Source organism: Rutidosis leptorrhynchoides, chromosome 3 (genome assembly GCF_046630445.1).
Source record: "Rutidosis leptorrhynchoides isolate AG116_Rl617_1_P2 chromosome 3, CSIRO_AGI_Rlap_v1, whole genome shotgun sequence".
NCBI classification, from domain to species: domain Eukaryota; kingdom Viridiplantae; phylum Streptophyta; class Magnoliopsida; order Asterales; family Asteraceae; genus Rutidosis; species Rutidosis leptorrhynchoides.
Window position 1 is genome coordinate 237562889 of NC_092335.1, and position 23421 is coordinate 237586309.

Below are 23421 nucleotides of genomic sequence, written 5' to 3' on the forward strand. Positions count from 1 at the left end.
GGAAATAATGGGTAAGAGTATCATGATGAAATTAAAATATTATAAGATATTGATTTAGATAAAATTATCGTTCTTATTATTTTTATCATTACTATTATTATTAAAATTATCGTTAGTATTAAAACTATCATTTTAACAAAAATTATCATTTTAATAGAAATGTCATTATTACTATAAAATATCATTATTATTATTATTATTATTTTAAATAGAATTATTATTTTAAATATAATATTAAAAATTATCGTAAATATTAAAGTTATCATAATTAGAATTATCGTTTTATCATAATGTCATCTTAGTAATTATAAATATTGATATTTTTATAATAATAATTATTATTACAAAATAATACAACTTTTACTTACTATCATTATAGATATTATTTTATCAAATAAATATTTGATACAAACATATTTTACTACGTGTAATAACTTACTTTAATAATACGTATCATATTATCTTTATAATATTAAATGAACCCTATAAATTTTATTACTTAATATATATAAAAGTATATTTTATTATATAAATATAATATAAAATTTTATTTATTAATAAATAAATTATATTATTTACTCTAATAAATCTTTTAAAAATATTTAAAAATATAAAACGACGATATTTAAACTATATATTAATCATGTATAAATTTTTGGAAATTATTTTGAGTCAAATTTACTTTTGTTGACTTTTGCATATTAGTCTCGAGCATTAGGATTGTGGTACACTATGACTTGACCTAATTTGTTAGACAAATATTGACCAACACATAAATATATATAATTAATTTAGGTTCGTGAATCTGAGGCCAACCTTGCACTTGTTCAATGACGTTATATGTATTTTTACTACGAAATACAGTATGGTGAGTTTCATTTGCCTTTTTACCCTTTATATTTTTGGGACTGAGAATACATGCGCTTTTATAAATGTTTGACGAAATAGACACAAGTAATTGAAACTACATTCTATGGTTGAATTATCGAAATCGAATATGCCCCTTTTTATTAAAGTCTGGTAATCTAAGAATTAGGGAACAGACACCCTAATTGACGCGAATCCTAAAGATAGATCTATTGGGCCTAACAAACCCCATCCAAAGTACCGGATGCTTTAGTACTTCGAAATTATATCATGTCCGAAGGAGGATCCCAGAATGATAGGGGATATTCTTATATGTATCTAGTTAATGTCGGTTACCAGGTGTTCACCATATGAATGATTATTTTTTTTTGTCTCTATGCATGGGACGTATATTTATGAGAACTGGAAATGAAATTCTTGTGGTCTATTAAAATGATGGAAATAAATGATTATGATAAACTAATGAACTCACCAACCTTTTGGTTGACACTTTAAAGCATGTTTATTCTCAGGTGTTAAAGAAATCTTCCGCTGTGCATTTGCTCATTTTAAAGATATTACTTGGAGTCTTTCATAGCATATTTCGAAGAACGTTGCATTCGAGTCATTGAGTTCATCAAAGATTATTATTAAATCAATTTATAGTTGGATAGTGGATATTATGAAATGGTATGCATGCCTGTCAATTTTTGATGTAAAGAAAGATTGTCTTTTAAAAACGAATGCAATGTTTGTAAAATGTATCATATAGAGGTCAAATACCTCGCAATGTAATCAACTATTGTGAATCGTTTATAATGTATATGAACGGGTCCTTTCAGTTGGTATCAGAGCGGTGGTCTTAGCGAACCAGGTCTGCATTAGTGTGTCTAACTGATAAGTCGTTAGGATACATTAGTGAGTCTGGACTTAGACCGTGTCTGCATGTCAAAAGTTTTGCTTATTATTTCTAGTCGGAAATCATCTGCTTATCATCCATAGGAAATTACCTGCTTATCATTATTAGTCTAGACACGTCTTGCTACATTAATTGCATGAGTAGTGTATAGACAAACTTCATATCTTAGCGTATCTGCTAAATCATATCTTATCGTATCTGTTACTTTAAACTTTACCTGACATACCCCGCAAATTCCTCCATAATCTATGAAATCTTTTGATCTCTATATATAGTTATCCTATGTAAATAGAATACCACCCGATAGCCGAAAAATCATTTTTATATCGAAAATCCTTTATCCAATCGTATGAAATGGAATTTGTCATCAGTTCAAGTCACTCGGATTCTGAAATGGAATCTCACTCAAGCTCCGAAAGCAGTGTGACCGGAATGGATCAACCAATCAGTCATCACCTATTCTGGATGAATTGGGGATGGGTTCGTAGCCTCCTCAATCATTGGAAACAAGAAGAAGGCGATCCTTTCCATCCACCACATTGCCCTCTTGGCGAAGAACCTGAAGCACTTACCGGTGAACCTGTTCGAGACACCATTTTCTCTCTCATTTCCAGGGTATCTCGTCACGATTATATACTACATCAAATTCTAGATTTTATTTATCCGCTCGTTCCGACCGGCAATCATCCTGGAATAATAGAAGAAGTCAACGAACTTCGCGCTCGGGTAGTGGCTTTGGAGAATATGGTGCAGAGATTACAAACACCAGCAGCAGCACCAGCAGCATAACCAGTACCACCATCATCAACGCCAACAGTACCATTACCACCTCCAACCACAACCGCGTTGTAAACCTCAACTTCACAATCTGTCCCACGAGCATCAACGTCATACGCACCATAGATACCAAGGAGTACCAACAACAATAATTGACGAAGTATTAATTCATAACTTCATTGGAGAAACATTCCGCGGTGATTATATAATCTCTAAAGTCTTAGAGATTATCTAATCTAGCCCTAACCATAAATCAGTTAAGTGAACCAAAATGATAGAAGGAAGAGTAGAAACCCTGACAAAAATGGTGTGTGATTAACAAGTTAAACTTGTTTTACCAACAGCATCAACAGTACCGTCAACATCACCAGCATCGTCAGTACAGTCAACATCAGAATCAACAACACCTATAACATCACAAACTCCGTCAGTTCAAGAATCACTGTGGACATCATTACGAATCAATAACGTGTATATTGTATCAACAAGTTATGAAGAATTAACTCATTCCCTCTGAAGAAATTATATATATATTTTATATATATATATATATTTTTTGAAATAAAAAATAAATCTTTCCGTGCTAAGCTATTGTGTGTGAATCTTAACTACTAAGTTAATTCATATTACAAATATGCAATAATGTACGTCCCTCACCGCGACTTAACCATCGTTAACTACAATCTCTGTCTCAATTCAACAAATTCCAATTCCTAATAAATCAAGTATATATTTGATTTTACACTTCATCATTGATGTAATCGAAACTTTTTAGATAACATCATTCGTACTTTGCGAAGTTCACAAGAATTTAACGAAAACCAACATCACATCTCAACAAATAACGAAGTATTGATTCATAATTTCAATATTATTGAAGAAATACTTATGTAACCTCTAAACCTTCAAGGAATTATTCAATTCTAGTTCCAACCGTAAATCGAATGAGTTTAATTTAGTATTAACTCATTAAAATCTATGTTACATCTGAGGAGAATATATACATATATATTTTCATAAAGACTGTAATAAAATTCTTATGTACAAAATATTAATTGTGAAAAATTTTTAACGGGTAGGTAATACTCGAGAGATATATATAAATTCACAATTAATATGTTACATTCTTCGAATCAGATTAAGCAAATTATCAATTATACTTCCTACTTTCACAATAATATACATTCTTTCATAGAAATCAAAACAACCATACTCATTCAAACCCAATTAAGTATTCTGATTTTAAAATCTCAGAATTCAATTCGAGATATAACCGGTACCATTACTTTTAGATTCCTACATCATTCAAAGCTATACTTTGACTTCAAAAGTGTGTTAGAACATCAAATGTATACAAACGATTACAATCTATGTTCAAACCCTTCGAAAATCTCTGAAGACACTTCAAATAATGAGCAATCGAGATGATGATCCAACCACATATTACCCACAGTTATGTACTTAAAAAGCTCTCGAAACCAAAGTCATAATTCAACACATATCTGTGTCAGATCTTTTGGCATTTATTAGCAAAAATAACCTTGCAATTCCTTTGCAAAGTAGCAAATTATATCACAGCTCCAGCAAGACAACTTCAATTTTTTCATTCGGAGTAGCCTTATCATAATTTTGATATATGTGATTACCCTTTTGTTACCGGAGAACCTTTCATATTCCACCACATTAGCAATAAAATTACCAACAACTTCACTGATCTTGGGCATTCCGAAGAATCTTTATATTTATAGAAACCTCATCATTTACTCATCTGCCTCTTGTAACGAGAATTTTCATACGAATCATTGGGAGTTAGCAATCAGTATTTTGAAATCTCACAGCACGTTGACGCCAACAGTTATACATAACATCTATTTCCAAGGCTTACATACTTCGAATGTGAAGTTTCTGAAAAACACTCTGAACCGCGAACTAGTTCTCAAAATGCTGATGAAGCAACAAAAACTGTAAATGACCTTAGCAGTAAAAAGTTTGATGATAAAGATTAGTGTATTAACAAAGCTCAGAAATAGAGAAGTTTTGGAACTGGAAAACGGATTGAGCAAAGTATGAAGGAGGCTGAGGACAAATCACAAAGACTGAACCTGCCTTCAAAGAATCCAAATGATTCAGTGTCTGCTGAAGTCATTAACGAATACCTTGCTCCTGACACTAAACCCTTACAGACAATATTCTTCATCATCCTCTGATATTAGAAATTCTAAGATATCATCGTATCTTTCATTATAAATATCCTCCATATTTCTGAAGATATTTCCATAACTATTCTTATCTAGAATCATTTATCTCTTTGCGCTATCTGTATTACATCAAAAAGGAAACTGTTTAGTTCCTGTACTCTGTAAACCTTTGAGTTTAAAATATGAATGTTTTTGAAGTAGTGTTGGAAACTGAAGCATGAGTTAGTATAATATAATGACACTTGATCAACGTGATTATATTACAGTAATTCATGCTGACTTTCTAAATGGAATGTGATGATTCACAGATCATAACATCATCATGTGCCATGTTATACGACTCTTGTATTCTATTTAACCTCTAAAATATCAAGAAAATATTTCTTGATGATTCAGCCTTTTCCAAGGTATTCTAGTAATTTGACAAGGCAAGATCGTGCCATCACAATTTCCTTCCTAGAACATTAACAATGTTCATTCCGAAAATCATATTTGTGAATTCTGGACCATTACAAGTGGTGCTTAATCGCAAGAAGAAGAAACGAAAGGACAAAACTCCGAAATAGAAATTGGGGTATAAATTGTAGCAAATAAAAGAGAGCATTAACTGTGGATGACAATGATTATAGAAGATAGAAACAGAGACTTTGAAATATAAGGGAAGATATAAAGCCCAACGACAAACCAAAAATTATAAACCATATATATCGATGCATATAGCAATATAAAGACACGGGAGAACTAGAAACACTATAAACCCAAGAGTATAGTAGAAGTAAATAGATTCTTCCGGCGGTAGATGAAAAAGAAGAATGACCGATATGAAAGTTATAAGTATATCGAGAATCAGAACTGGATGGAGCATATTGATGAATACTTTAAAATATGAGTTGAGGGGGAAAGAATAGAAGGTAATGAAACATGACTAGGAACTTAGAAATCAACAGATTTAACTCACACAATGACGGAATAAGTGAATCAAACCCTCTAGTGAATAGGTTAAGCTTTTTGTGATTAATTTAGTCATACCACAACTAAATCAAGTGTGATTAGATCAACATCTAGAGCTATTATTCACCACCTGGGTGATTTGGGTTGAGAGAGAATCGGAGGAGCTCATCAGATCTGAGTGTGTGTCACAAATGAAAGGCTTAACCTAAAAATGAAGAACATAAGACTTTATATACCCCTGCTGTTGACTCACCCGTACGATTCATCCATCACACATACGAGTTGGCTTCATCAGCCGTACGGGTGATCACTCACTCGTGTCTTCTCATTTAGGTTGTAATTATGACTTAGCTCAGCATCAATCGTGCGTATGAGCCTGTCAGCCGTACGAGTGAGGCTTCACTTGGACGTCTGACTAAGTCTAACATAGTCAAGCATCCACATCTCGTTCCTACAGTTGCTGTAACCACATACAAACACAGATAGGATAATAACGAATGATCATGGTGGCCTGTAAACTGTTGTACCTGCAATGGACGTGGGTAGATGTCTAGGGACTTGCATAAAATGCATCAACAGAAGGTGTGAGTTGTAAGAAAAGGAAGGAGGTGAATTTATAAGAAAATCTCCGACAGAACAATTAAAATGGACGATCGCATTTAAAGCGGATCCTAATTCCTTTTGTTACCGGAGAATCAAATCTTATTACAAAGATTTTCTTCAAATCCCTTGAAATCTGGAAATCAATCATATCTACGTCAAATGATAAGATGAATCTACACTTACTCATTTCACTCTTCTATGTTAGCTTCATTCGTACTCTTCATATAAATGGATTGTTTATCCAAATTATTCGCTGATGATAAAACTCTAATTTTTAGCCTGTATGCATCATGAAAACATACTTATTATCATTCACGACCTTTCCACTCGAATTTCGGGATGAAATTTCTTTAACGGGTAGGTACTGTGACAACCCGGAAATTTCCAATCAAATTTAAACTTTATCTTTATATTATTCCGACACGATAAGCAAAGTTTGTTAAGTTAAATCTCAAGAATTTTAAATTGTGTTCATACATTCATTATAACCTCGACCAAATTCAGACGATTCACGAACCGTTATATATAAATAAATATGTATATATATGTATATATATATATATTATAACTTGAGAATATTAATAAAGTATTAAACGTATAATACTTTACATGATCGTATTTATTTCAATATGTTTATCGATGGAATTAGAAGATAATATCAAATTGTTGATTTATCAGATACATTATGATATGATTACGGGTCTATGTTATGAGGTCCACTGTGATTTAAGAAATCTATTCTTTTTGACAACATTCGGAAAATGGTAAAGTGATTTATAAGTAAGAACGTGAAGTGTAAATAACTTAGATGTTGGATATCGACAAGTTAAGTAACTCGACATTTTTCATTAAGATGATTTCATACGTTTATTTAACCTTTGAACTTTATCCCATGCTTCACCAACAAACTGTAATTTAAAAACTTGAAATCTATTATGAATATATATGATTCTACTTTTTTAAAAACATTTTATGATATAACGATTTCCATTATTTTAACCTTTAAACCAAATGATTCTTAAAAATATATTTGGTTTTGGAAAACAAAATTATTATATTTATTTGATTTAGTTTCAAACGTACAAAAACGTTTTCAGTTTAAAAAGAACTTTATTATTAAAATGTATATAACTTTTATAAATATCTAGAACCACTTTTGACAACTCATTACTTAACCAGTATGATAAAGATAACGATATTTATATTTTATTTTATTAAATATATATAACGATTTAAATTAATATTATATATATTTATACGCGTATTATACGTACATAGTTTTATACTTTTACTATACTTAAACTTTACCTTTACTTTATTTTTACTTTACTTTAACTTTAATAATTCACTTTAATAATTCATACTTTAATAATTCACTTTAATAATTCATACTTTAATAATTCACTTTAATAATTCAAACTTTAATAATTCACTTTAATAATTCATACTTTAATAATTCACTTTAATAATTCATACTTTAATAATTCAAAAATCTATTATAAATAGAATTCAATAGGTTTCATTATTTCATAGAAACTTGAAAATATTTTTCTCTAAACTCTCTCAATCGATTTACATATATATATTTTACTCCGTATTATTTCAAGATATTATTAGCACACATAAAATATTACGTCAGAGTGCTGTCCAAGTGATTTCGAAATTGTTTTTCGAGTGGGATTGGATTAAGGAAATTATGGGTTATAGCTATGGAGTTGATTGGTATGGTTCATGGGTATGCTCGTGAGGTCAATATAGTGTTTATCATCTCCGTTGCGTCTACGTACCTTTCCTGCAATATTGAATCTCAATATTGATACGTGAGTACTCATAATTTAACTTTTACATACTAATAGTGTATCCCTGACTAGTGCTCGAGTATATAGGATTATGCATGTTTGTACTTTTGATATTGCCTTTAGTTAGGTTATGTTGAATCCTGAATTAGTTATATATGCGACTGAGATAAGGTATAAGATATGCATGTCGTTGGAAAGCTAGCGAAAAATTAAGAACTTTTCATTTAGATATCGAATGATTTCGATGAACGGATTTGAAGTTACAGTCCATCGAATTTTTCTATTATTATTAAAAATGATTATTATTATCGTCGTTATTATCGTCGTTCTAGTTTTATCTTATTATTATTATTATTATCTTTATCAATAAAAGGATTTATCATTAAAAATTGTTATTTTTTTTATTATTACTATCGTTATTATCGTTAAAGTTATAATTAGTATTATTATTATTATCCAATTATTATTATTATTATTATTATTATTATTATTATTATTATTATTATTATTATTATTATTATTATTATTATTGGTATTATTATTATTATTATCATTATTAATATATATATATCATTATTTAAAAATGGTTATTGTTATTGTTATTATTATTATTACTATATTATCATTAAGATAATTATTAGTATTATCGTTAATAATGTTATAGTAACTATCATTATTAATATTAGTGTAATTAAAACAAATATTTGTAACACCTAATTATTTTGATTACTATTATTATCATTATTACGAACACGATATAAAAGATGATTAAAAGCTATTAAACGAAACGATTAGGAAATAATGGGTAAGAGTATCATGATGAAATTAAAATATTATAAGATATTGATTTAGATAAAATTATCGTTCTTATTATTTTTATCATTACTATTATTATTAAAATTATCGTTAGTATTAAAACTATCATTTTAACAAAAATTATCATTTTAATAGAAATGTCATTATTACTATAAAATATCATTATTATTATTATTATTATTTTAAATAGAATTATTATTTTAAATATAATATTAAAAATTATCGTAAATATTAAAGTTATCATAATTAGAATTATCGTTTTATCATAATGTCATCTTAGTAATTATAAATATTGATATTTTTATAATAATAATTATTATTACAAAATAATACAACTTTTACTTACTATCATTATAGATATTATTTTATCAAATAAATATTTGATACAAACATATTTTACTACGTGTAATAACTTACTTTAATAATACGTATCATATTATCTTTATAATATTAAATGAACCCTATAAATTTTATTACTTAATATATATAAAAGTATATTTTATTATATAAATATAATATAAAATTTTATTTATTAATAAATAAATTATATTATTTACTCTAATAAATCTTTTAAAAATATTTAAAAATATAAAACGACGATATTTAAACTATATATTAATCATGTATAAATTTTTGGAAATTATTTTGAGTCAAATTTACTTTTGTTGACTTTTGCATATTAGTCTCGAGCATTAGGATTGTGGTACACTATGACTTGACCTAATTTGTTAGACAAATATTGACCAACACATAAATATATATAATTAATTTAGGTTCGTGAATCTGAGGCCAACCTTGCACTTGTTCAATGACGTTATATGTATTTTTACTACGAAATACAGTATGGTGAGTTTCATTTGCCTTTTTACCCTTTATATTTTTGGGACTGAGAATACATGCGCTTTTATAAATGTTTGACAAAATAGACACAAGTAATTGAAACTACATTCTATGGTTGAATTATCGAAATCGAATATGCCCCTTTTTATTAAAGTCTGGTAATCTAAGAATTAGGGAACAGACACCCTAATTGACGCGAATCCTAAAGATAGATCTATTGGGCCTAACAAACCCCATCCAAAGTACCGGATGCTTTAGTACTTCGAAATTATATCATGTCCGAAGGAGGATCCCAGAATGATAGGGGATATTCTTATATGTATCTAGTTAATGTCGGTTACCAGGTGTTCACCATATGAATGATTATTATTTTTTTTGTCTCTATGCATGGGACGTATATTTATGAGAACTGGAAATGAAATTCTTGTGGTCTATTAAAATGATGGAAATAAATGATTATGATAAACTAATGAACTCACCAACCTTTTGGTTGACACTTTAAAGCATGTTTATTCTCAGGTGTTAAAGAAATCTTCCGCTGTGCATTTGCTCATTTTAAAGATATTACTTGGAGTCTTTCATAGCATATTTCGAAGAACGTTGCATTGGAGTCATTGAGTTCATCAAAGATTATTATTAAATCAATTTATAGTTGGATAGTGGATATTATGAAATGGTATACATGCCTGTCAATTTTTGATGTAAAGAAAGATTGTCTTTTAAAAACGAATGCAATGTTTGTAAAATGTATCATATAGAGGTCAAATACCTCGCAATGTAATCAACTATTGTGAATCATTTATAATGTATATGAATGGGTCCTTTCATCAAGTGGGTTTGGAAGAATAAGTATGATGAAGATGGCAATGTTATCCGTAACAAAGCTAGATTTGTTGCTAAAGGTTATCAGTGACATCCTGAATTTGACTACGATGAATTTTTTGCTCCTGTTGCCAGATTGGAAGCTATTCGTATATTCTTGGCATTTGCATCATTCATGAAGTTCAAAGTGTATCAAATGGATGTCAAAAGTTCTTTTCTTTATGGCAAGCTTCATGAAAGAGTATATGTCAATCAACCACCGGGTTTTGAAGATCATCTTCATCCTAACAAAGTTTACCGATTATGATGAGCCCTTTATGGATTACATCAAGCCCCAAGAGCTTGGTACGGATGTCTGTCAAGTTATCTGATTGAAAAAGGATATCAAATGGGCACGGTAGATTTTACTCTGCTCACGAAAGTACAAGATAACGATATTATCTTGGTCCAGATTTATGTGGATGACATCATTTTCGGTTCTACTAAGCAGAAACTCGTTGACGAATTTGAGCAGGTTATGAAGGATGAATTCGAAATGAGCAAATTGGGTCTCTTACATTATTTTCTTGGTTTGCAAGTCGAACAGACTGATGACGGAATTTTTCTTCACCAAGCAAAATATGTGACTCGAACGTTTTGGTATGACTCAAGAACATCCAGTTTCAACCCCGCTAGCTGTAAATCACGGTATTTTGCTAGATTGTAAAGGGGAGCTGATGTGGTAGCGGAGTGGTATAAAATACTATTAAAATTTACAAGGAAATACTATTAAATACGATACAATTTTACACAAGATATTTATTTATTTAGAGAATGGATATACTTAAACCTTGCTACAACACTTATAGGCAGTGTACCTAATCGTACAGTAGTGTAGTTTTTAGTAAGTCTGGTTCGTTCCACAGGGAAATCTTTAAACAAAGCTTAACGCTATATTAGTTTACTTTTATAAAAATACAAATACATATATATAAGTAATATTATTATTATAAAGGGGGGTTTTTACCGTTTAATGACCGGTTTGTCGATTTTAAAACTTTAGTCGCAGTTAAAACCAAATGTAAAATAATAAATAAATACAAGACTTAATTTTAAGCGTAAAGTAAATAACGATAATGAAATTGCGAATAATAAAAGTGCGATAAAATAAACTTGCGATAAAATAAAAAATGCGATAATTAGAAGTGCAATTAAATATAAAATAAAGGAAATTAAATATGAAATAAAAGAATTATGCTTATTTAAACTTCCGTAATCATGATGTTTGACGTGTTGATTTTAGTTTTATGCCCATGGGTTAATTGTCCTTTGTCCTGGATTATTTAATATGTCCGTCTGGTTTTTGTCCATAACAGTCCATCAGTCATAAATATAAAGTGCGAGTGTCCTCGTCAAATTATCCTTATACCCGAAGTTAAATATTTCAACTAATTGGGGACTTAAACTGTAACAAGATTTTAATACTTTGTTTAATAATTACACCAGGATGTCGACTGAGAGTAACCCAAGATTTTAATATTTTGTTATCAATTATACCAAGTGTCCTTGTACATAATTTCACCCCTGTTTTAATTATTCTAGTGGCTATTAATTCATTCCCGTGTCCGGTTAAATGAACGATTATTCGTACATATAAATACCCAGCCCATCGTGTCCGATCGAGTGTATATGGTAATTTATAGGGACGCCCAATTGTAAATCTTTATATTAACATTAACAAACTATCATTTAGTTAAACAAATATAAAGCCCATTAATAGCCCATAGTCTAATTTCCACAAGTGTCGTTCTTTTGTCCAAACCCCAATTATGGTACAAAGCCCAATTACCCAATTTTAGTAATTAGCCCAACATCATGATTACTTTGTTTTAAATAAGCATAATAATAACTTAGCTACGAGACATTAATGTAAAAAGGTTGAACATAACTTACAATGATTAAAAATAGCGTAGCGTTACACGGACAGAATTTCGACTTACACCCTTACAATATTCGCTAATATACCCTTATTATTAGAATTATAATTAAAATTAAAATTAAAATATAAATTATAAATATAAATATATCGTATGAATGAGGAGAAAAAAGATGATGAAAATGATCAGATTTCGGTTTGCTTTATAGGGAGTTTCAAAACTGGGGGCTCCGCGACTCGCGGCCATTTTGGACTTCAAACTCCGCGAGTCGCGGAGTTTGAAATTACAGCTCACAACTTTGGAGTCTTTCTCTGTCGACGGTTTTTATTTATAAATATAATATATATATAATTAATATAATTAATTATATATTATATTATATTTATATACATAGTTAACTTGTAATTTTTAGTCCGTTGCGTCGAGCGTTAAGAGTTGACTCTGGTCCCGGTTCCGGATTTTCGAACGTCCTTGCGTACAATTTAATATCTTTTACTTCGCGTTTTGAATCTTGTACTCTTGTAATTTCGAGACGTTTCTTATCAATAATTGGAACCTTTTTTATTGTCTTTTGTACTTTTGAGCTTTTTGGTCGTTTGCGTCTTCAATTCGTCGAATCTGTCTTTTGTCTTCACCTTTTATTATTTAAACGAATATCACTTGTAAATAGAACAATTGCAACTAAAAGCTTGTCTTTCTTGAGGAATAATGCTATGAAATATATGTTCGTTTTTAGCATTATCAAATATTCCCACACTTGAGCGTTGCTTGTCCTCAAGCAATATCGTCTTGAAATACTAGAATCACTTCTTTATTCTTCACACTTTGTACATCAGTGATTTTCTATACGACGGTATAAACAATGGTAGTAACGATATGGTTTACAGTCCCACATGACTATAAAAATTTAGATCCATTAAGGAAATTGGATCTTTATGAAAACATTTGATCTTTTGAAAATTAAATCTAGTTTTTACCCTAGATAAGTTTTCCGGAATAACCCTTTACCGGTGTTTGCAAAATATTTTTGTGGGTTTGGTGGGTTTCAGATTTGAAAATTTTAGCTCAAAACTTGCGGTTTTGTGTCACCCACTTGCTAACCTTGTATTTGGAAAGCAACACGTCCAGTTTACTTGTCCCGTATATTACCTTTCGGTAAACTACCGTCCGGTTGTAAAGGAAAGCGTTGAACAAGCAACTGTTAAGGCAATGTCCCCTGACATGCTTTTAATTATGGTTTATAACGTGTCGGACGCAATTACTATCCTTGGTAGGAGCAATAGTAAAGCTCACCCTTATAATTTTTCGGTATGGCACAAGGTCCTGTCTTTGACCACTATGCAACCACCGTTCTTACGGTTGACACCCGATTTAGTTCAGGTGACCTAATGAATTCCAGGTGAATTCCTAGGATTTTACGTTCAATGGTAATGAACGCATTGAAAATAGGGTTTTCAGAAAACAAATCGGTTTGTAATTTTGATCAAAATATTTTCTCGTTCAAGCTCGAGTTTAGATATCATTGAATTCCATGAGTTTGTAATTCTCAATCTTTAAGGTCAATCTCAAGGATTGAGTGATATCAGTCTTAAAAGCTGATTTTTAATCTTTAAGGAGATTATCCTTTCTGGGGATCTGATTCATTAGTCTTATCCAGCTAATTTGCATGGTGCCCCCCCCATTGTACGAGATAAATCCTTCTCATGGTTAGGATAAATCTGACCACTTGGCGACCCTGTTTAATGCTGAGGTCCGTGGATTTCCTGCTGATTTTAGTGATGACTTTTCTAGATTTTTCGTCAACCTACAGCTGGTCTGGACGACAACTTCATGACCTAAATCAAAAAGCGCGTGTCTTTTTCGGAAGACTTTACTTCCTTTTAATGATGGAATTGATTCATCGTGTAGATCCATCTCTTCTTTTCTTTCATCGGGTAAAACAGTTTAGTTAGTCCAAAGCAAAAGTATTTTCAGTTATTTGTTATAGATATATGTGACATATGTTTAAGATAACTTGGTAAATTTTCCCACACTTGGCTTTTATTTTCCTTTTTATCGTCCTCTATTCCATTTTAAATGAATTTTAACATTTTAGTTTGTTTCTTATTTTATGTCCTTTCCGAGGTAACAATAATTTCGGCTCAATGACCTAGTTTTCATCGTTCATAAATATGTATAAACATGATTTTGAATTCATTTTGTTGAAAATTTTGAAAAATTTACTAGAAGTAGGTAGTCAGTATATAAGACTAGGGCTGTTCCTTGTTATCGGAGAGCACTAGATTCTAATACAACTACTGCTTTACTAGTATTTTTAATGGTAACCCAGTGTTTAAGATAAAAATTTTAAAATCCGAAAGAATTTAACCCCTTCCCACACTTAAGATCTTGCAATGCCCTCATTTGCAAGAAATCAGTAACAATTTAAATTATTGAGGGTGATTTGCGTAGAAAAATGATTAAATTTTACCAAAGTTTCAAACATATTGTTGTTTGTTTGTTGAATGATAAATGGTGCACGTCATTTGTTTATTCCGTCTTGTTTGTTATTTCACACATATTTTGCATCTTGTCGTCAAAATTACTTGCTTTTGCTGAACTTAATGCCAGTCTTTGAAAACGCGTTGTTTTACCCTGTCTTGTAAGATAAACTACAAACAAATATATACATACTATTTTTTTTATTTATAAAACCTTTAACTTATAAAACAAATATTAATTAATTTTAAAAATTTGTTTCTTTTAAGAATGAGGGCGTTTCGGAACGATGCCCTAGTCCGTCCCTCGACAAAATTTTAAAATTTGTCATTTTCAAGCAATTGTTTTAAAAGCTTAGATTTTTGGATTTTTTAATTTTTTTGGCATACTTTAAATCAATAAGATTAAAAATAATGATAATAAAAGTTCTCGTCCCTCCCTCGGGTAAAGCAATTTCGGTTCAAAGACCTAGTCTTCAACTTACGACGAATTTTAAAAATCATACTTTTAACTTAATGAGATAAAGTAAATTTTTGTTTTTAAATTCACACAACTTAAATATAAAATTCAAAATTAATATTAAAAATTCACACCAAACTTAAAATTTGAAATGCATAAAATTAAAAATTCATACTTTAAAAATTCACACCAAACTTAATTTAAAAATTCAAATATTTATAATTTTAAATATATTGTTTTTACAAAGTTTACAATATTAATTTAAGATTTAAATATTAATTTTAAAAACATGGTAAAAATAAAATTTAAAATCTTTTTGTCTTTTTATCCCACTTTAATCAATCAAATATTATCAAAAATATGCGCCCCTCTTTTCGGTAAAGTAATTTCGGTTCCAAGACCTAATTTAACTCATGACGAATTTTTAAAATATTTTGGGTTGATTGATTAAAGATATTTATACCTTAAGAATAAACGTTAAATTTCGCAGTGATGTAATAAATTTTTGAATGATATCAATAATTTCGGTCGCCAAACCTAATTTTATTCAATACCAATTTAATACTTTTTAGCGAACAAATTAGCGTTTATTATCAAAAGGTTAAAAATAAAAACTGTACAGACATACCTGTGAAATAGATTTCTTAGTTATATGATCTATCCCATTCATAAGATAGTCGGTTTAATTGGTTTTCCATGGCTACATAGGCGTAACCTCGAGCATTCAGTGTCTTTTCTTCTAAACATATGAACGGTCCGTCTCTGCATAAAGTAACAAATTCGGTATTTGAATAGGTTTGATTATTTGAACATTTACCTCCATGTGACCATTTTCCGCATTTGTGACATCTTTCTAGGTGTCGTGCTCTTCTTTTTGCTGCGGATTTTGATTTTCCTTTACCAAATTGTAACTTATTGTCTTCGTATCTGGATTCTTTTCTAACTCTGTCCATTCTTTCTCTGATTACTGATACTAATTCACTCGGGAGTATGTCATTATTACGTTTAGTGATCAAAGCGTGTAGCATTAAACCATGGTTTAGTTCACAGGCAGTCTTCATTTTGTAAAAACCTAAAAAAAATAAAAATTCAAAATGGGGGGAGAAGACTAGTTCTTTAGGGTCTGCTAGGGAAAGACCATTCGGGTTCCATTTTCGAGAACTACACGAAAACAGACAATCTAACTCTAACAGAAATACATATTATCCTTTAAAGACTTGATTCTCCCCACACTTAGTTAGTTGTGGTGTCGAAATTGTGATTAACTTCGTTGTCGACTTCCATCGGACCATGTATGTAATGTTTAACTCTGTGACCATTAACTTTAAATTCAATCCCATTTGAATTTATCAATTCTATCGTTCCGTATGGGAAAACTCTTTTGACTATGAATGGTCCAGACCATCTTGATTTCAATTTTCCTGGAAATAGCTTGAATCGTGAATTGAAAAGAAGAACTCTGTCTCCTTCTTTAAATTCTTTTGAACTTCTGATTCTTTTATCATGCCATTTCTTCGTTCTTTCTTTATAGATTAACGAATTTTCGTATGCTTCATGTCTTAATTCTTCTAATTCGTTTAGTTGACTTAATCGTAGACGTCCGGCTTCATGTAAATCAAAATTACATGTTTTCAAAGCCCAAAATGCTTTATGTTCAATTTCTACTGGAAGATGAGATGCTTTTCCATAAACAAGTCTAAAAGGTGTGGTTCCAATTGGAGTTTTGTAGGCTGTTCTAAAAGCCCAGAGTGCATCCTCCAATTTAATGGACCATTCCTTCGGATTTGATCCTACGGTTTTCTCTAGAATACGTTTTAAAGCTCGGTTGGTATTTTCAACTTGTCCACTTGTTTGTGGATGATATGCGGTGGAGATTTTATGAGTTACTCCATATCTTTTAAGAACTTTCTCAAGTTGATTATTACAGAAATGAGTACCCCGATCACTTATTAAAGCTTTCGGTGTTCCAAACCTTGCAAAAAGATGTTTTAAAAAGTTGACTACAACTCGTGCATCGTTAGTTGGGAGAGCTTGTGCTTCCGCCCATTTAGATACATAATCAATGGCTACGAGTATATATAGATTATTATGAGATTTTGGAAATGGACCCATAAAGTCAATACCCCAAATGTCAAATACTTCACATACTTGGATGACATTTTGTGGCATTTCATCACGTTGACTTATTTTTCCGGCCCTTTGACATGCATCACAGGATTTGCAAAGAAGGTGTGCGTCTTTGTAAATTGTAGGCTAATAGAATCCAGCATCATAAACTTTTCTTGCTGTTAGTTGAGGCCCATAATGCCCTCCTGTTGGTCCTGTGTGACAATGGTTTAATATTTTACTAGCTTCATCTCCAAATACACATCGGCGTATTATACCATCGGGACAACTTTTAAACAGATGTGGATCTTCCCAGAAATAGTGTTTTATATCACTGAAGAATTTCTTTCGTCTTTGGTACGATAATCCTTTTTCAAGGAATCCACATACTAAATAATTTGCATAGTCTGCAAACCATGGGATTTCTTTATAATCTATCTTCAATAGATATTCATCAGGAAAGTTGTCTTGTATGGCTGATTCATTTAGAACTTCTAATTCGGGATTTTTAAGACGAGAAAGATGATCAGCGGCGAGATTTTCTGCTCCTCTTTTATCTCGGATTTCAATATCAAACTCTTGTAAGAGTAAGATCCAACGGATTAATCTTGGTTTAGCATCTTGTTTTGAAAATAGGTATCTAAGAGCAGAATGGTCGGTATAGACCACCGTTTTTGCTAGAACGAGATATGATCGAAATTTGTCAAAAGCAAAGACAATAGCAAGGAGTTCTTTTTCAGTAGTTGTATAGTTCGTTTGTGCTCCTTGTAATGTCTTACTAGCATAATATATAGGTTGAAATCGTTTTTCAATCCTTTGTCCTAAAACGGCTCCCATTGCAAAATCACTTGCATCGCACATTAGTTCAAATGGTAGATTCCAATTTGGTGTTATCATGATCGGCGCATTAGTGAGTTTCTCTTTAAGAATATTAAAATATTTGATACACTCATCTGAAAAGATGAATGGCGCATCCTTTTCTAGGAGTTTATTCATAGGAGTGGCAATTTTTGAAAAATCTTTTATGAAACGTCGGTAAAAACCGGCATGCCCTAGAAAACTCCTAACTCCTCTAACATTGGTGGGATGTGGAAGTTTAGCAATTACATCTATTTTAGCTCTATCCACTTCAATTCCTTCTTTTGAAATTTTATGTCCAAGAACGATGCCTTCTTTAACCATGAAATGGCATTTCTCCCAATTAAGAACTAGATTTGATTGTTCGCATCTAATTAGCATTCGTTCCAGATTAGCTAGACATGATTTAAATGTATCACCGAAGACTGAAAAGTCATCCATGAATACTTCCATGCATTCTTCTATCATGTCGTGAAAAATCGCCATCATACACCTTTGAAAGATTGCAGGGGCGTTGCAAAGTCCAAATGGCATGCGTTTGTAAGCAAAAGTACCATAAGGGCACGTGAATGTGGTTTTCTATTGGTCCTCGGGTGCTATTGGAATTTGAAAATATCCGGAAAATCCATCTAGAAAACAATAGTAACTATTTCCGGCTAATCTTTCCAACATTTGATCTATGAAAGGTAAGGGAAAGTGATCTTTTCTGGTGGCGTCATTTAATTTTCTATAATCAATACACACACGCCATCCTGTTACAGTCCTAGTAGGAATAAGCTCATTTTTCTCATTTGTAATGACAGTCATGCCACCCTTCTTAGGCACGCATTGAACTGGGCTTACCCATGGACTATCAGAAATTGGATATATCAAACCTGCATCTAGCAGTTTAATAATCTCTTTCTTAACTACATCTTGCATATTAGGATTTAGTCTTCGTTGGCGTTGCACATACGTTTTATGACCTTCTTCCATAAAGATTTTATGTGTGCAATACGAAGGACTTATTCCTTTAATATCATGAATCTTCCATGCAATGGCTGGTTTATGAACTTTCAACACAGAAATGAGTTGTGATTTCTCATTTTCAGTAAGAGAAGACGATATTATTACAGGTAATTCAGATTCACCATGTAAATAAGCGTATTCCAAATGGTTTGGAAGTGGCTTTAACTCTAATTTTGGAGGTTCTTCTATCGATGATTTGTATCGATATCTGTCTTCTTCTTTTAGCATTTGAATTTCTTCTGTTGTTGGTTCATATCCATTAGCTATAAGTGTAGCTAACATTTCAGCTTCATCAATTGGTTCATTACCTTCTCCTAAAGAACATTCTCCTGTTCCTTGTAATTCTGGATATTCTTCTAATAATTCTGCATGTGCATCTATAGTTTGAATATAATAACATGTATCATCTGCAGATTGTGGTTGTTGCATTGCTCTATCAACTGAAAAGGTAACACTCTCATCCTCTATACTTAGGGTCAGTTTCTTACCGAACACGTCTATCATTGCTTTAGCCGTGTTTAAGAATGGTCTTCCAAATATGAGAGGAACTTGAGAATCTTCTTCCATGTCCAAAACAACAAAATCTACTGGAAATACTAAAGTACCAATTTTAACTAGCATGTTCTCCATTATCCCTCTAGGATATTTTATTGATCTATCGGCTAGTTGTATGCTTATTCTTGTTGGTTTCAATTCTCCAAGGTCTAGTTTAGTGTATAGTGAATACGGCATTAGATTTATACTAGCACCTAAGTCTGCCAATGCTTCTATTGAACTAAGACTACCCAGAAAATATGGAATTGTGAAACTTCCTGGATCAGATAGTTTTTCTGGTATCTTATTCAACAGTACTGCCGAACAATTAGCATTCATAGTAACAGCCGAGAGTTCTTCCATTTTCTTTCTATTTGAGATTAGATCTTTCAATAATTTAGCATATCTAGGCATTCCTGAAATCACATCAATGAAAGGAAGATTTACATTTATCTGTTTAAACATATCCAAGAATTTGGATTGCTCGGCTTCAAGTTTCTCTTTCTTCATTTTACTCGGATAAGGAAGTGGTGGTTGGTATGGTTTAACATAAGATTTATCCTTAACTGTGTTATCTTCATTAACCTTTTCAACTACCGGTTCTTTTTCCTTATCTTGATCAGGTTGTGGTTCTTGTGGAGTAGGAATGGCTTCATCAGAAGTTACAGGTATTTCAGGTGGTTTAAGTGTTGTACCACTTCTTGTGGTAATTGCTTTAGCTGTTTCACTCCGGGGGTTAGCATTTGTATCACTAGGTAGACTTCCCGGTTTTCTTTCACCTATTAACCTTGCTAGGTTACTTACTTCTTGTTCCAGATTTTGAATAGAAGCTTGTTGATTTCTAAATGCTTGAGCATTTTGTTCATTGGTTTGTTTTTTAGATGTGAAAAATTGCGTTTGAGTTTCAACTAGCTTCGTCATCATATCTTCTAAATTCGGCTTTTTATCATCGGTTTGTTGTGGTGGTTTGTTTTGAAAATTGGGTCTTTGCTGGTTGTAAGTATTATTGGATACTTGTTGATTGCTAGGACCTTGTTGGTTGTTGTATGGAATATTTCTGTGATAATTATGGTTTTGATTGTAAATCGGTCTTGGCGGTTGATAATTATTCTGATAATTATTTCCAGGCCTTTGGTTTATGTATGAAATATTCTCTCTTTGTTCCATTGTTAATTCAATACTGAGACAATCTTTTGTCAAATGTGGTCCTCCACACTGCTCACAACTAATTCGTATTGAGTGAATATCTTTAGTCATCTTTTCCATTCGTCTCTCCACAGCATCTATCTTTGCGGAAATGGAATCTAAGTCATGGCTAGAATCGGCTCTAGCTGCTTTAGATGATCTAACGATATCTTTTTCTTTGTGCCACTCATGTGAGTGGGAAGCAGTATTATCAATAATTTTGTAAGCATCAGTTTAGGTTTTCTTCATAATAGAACCACCAGCTGCTATATCTATGTCTTTCCTTGTAGTGATGTCGCATCCTTGGTAGAATATTTGTACTATTTGACAGGTGTCTAAACCATGTTGCGGACATCCTCTTAACAACTTTCCATATCTAGTCCACGCCTCATATAGAGTTTCATTTGGTTTCTGTGTGAACGTAACAATTTCTGCTTGAAGTCTTACGGCTTTAGATGCAGGAAAGAATTGTTTAAGAAATTTGTCAACTAAAACGTCCCATGTATCGATCGCCCCTTCAGGTAACGATTCCAACCAATCTTTGGCTTCTCTCTTTAAAGTCCAGGGAAATAACATGAGATATATCTGTTCATCCTCCACTTCTCGGATTTTAAATAGTGTGCAGATCCTATTAAAGGTACGTAGATGTTCATTTGGATCTTCCTTCGGCGCACCACTAAATTGGCATTGATTAGTCACCATGTGTAGAATTTGTCCTTTGATTTCATAATCTGGCGCATTAATGTCTGGATGAGTAATTGCGTGACCTTGGCCAGTGCGTTTAGCTCTCATTCGGTCTTTCATACTTAAAGGTTCCAGATTCTCCATAATTGAATTTGTTGAATCGGTATCACTAGATGATTCTGATTTAATGGTTCGTTCCTCAACAATCTCTGTTTGAATAATTGGTGGCTCCGGAGGAAAGTTTAATGGTTCAGGATCTACGAACCGTTCCTGAATATTCTCCGGATTCTCAATTGTGAGGTCGGGTTCAAAAAATGGATTATCGGAAATTTGAACTGAAGTACTTGGTCTACTGGATGACGATTCTAAAGAAAAATCAACGGCGGTTATATTTGCTAAATGTCTTGATCTAGTTACAGGTGGTGAACGTACAAAAGGTGGTGAACGTCTTGCTCGGTGCATTCACTGAATATCCTATTAGTTTTTAAAAGGAAAGAAAAATTATAATAAATTATCCAACCAATAGACTTTTCTGATTTTGCCCACGTTTCGAATAGCCAAAAGATGCAGCAGAGGGGCAGGATTCGTTTGGTCTCAATATAATTGAGGACTGTTTGGCTCCAATAACCCGGTCCACGTACAAATCCAACTATTACTACGAATCAGAAAATTTTGATGTCTATTAATTTAACCACTTAAAATAAATTTTCGTAATTTTAAGAAATTTAGATAAGAAGTAGAATAAAAATCTATGTCCTAAAACTAGAATAGCGAGAAATAAGAAAGAAAAAGAGTTCGTCGAAAAAGGTCGAAAAAGAAAAATAGTTGAAAAATAAAAGGTGACGAAAAAATAAAAGAAACTTATAAAACTTAAAAATACTTGACTAACCTAACCTTATTACTACAACTAACTTAAAATTATAATCGCAAATTGAAATTACTAATTGGAATGATAATTGATACATAGGTAAAAGTCGTCTAAAAATATTAAAGCTTACAAGAAAAACTAAATCCCAAATGAAAATAACTTAAAAAGAAACTAAAACTTAAAAAGACGTCGCAAAATTCTAAAGTACCTAAATCTTAGTCTAAAGAAAAAGCACTTAAGGAATTCTACGGCAAAGCCTAAAAATCTAGGAGTAAAAATGACTATGGCAAAAACTAAGTTTAAAATTAAATATGAGCGAAAAATACAAATATTACGCTACAACGATTAAAAAGGGACAAAATATAAAAATATACAAAAAGTTGTAAAAATTACAATTTTTATAAAAATATTATTTTTATATTATTTATTTAATAAAACTACTAATTTTACAATTTAATTAAACTAATTTAACTAAAATATAAATTAAATAAAACTTAAATTAAAAATAAACTTAATTATAATAATAATAATAATTAGGGTTAATAATAATAATAATTAATAATAATCCGTAATAAATGCAGGATTAGGGCTTCCTGTTCGTGTGTCAGGTCCCCTCCGCGACTTGCGGTATTCAAAGCTTCAAACCCCGCGAGTCGCGGGGTTTCAAAATTCAACCCTGGAACAGTTTAAAACTCGACGTTTTTTTTTTTTGTTTTTTTTTTTTGTTTTCTGTTTTTATATTTTCTGTTTATAT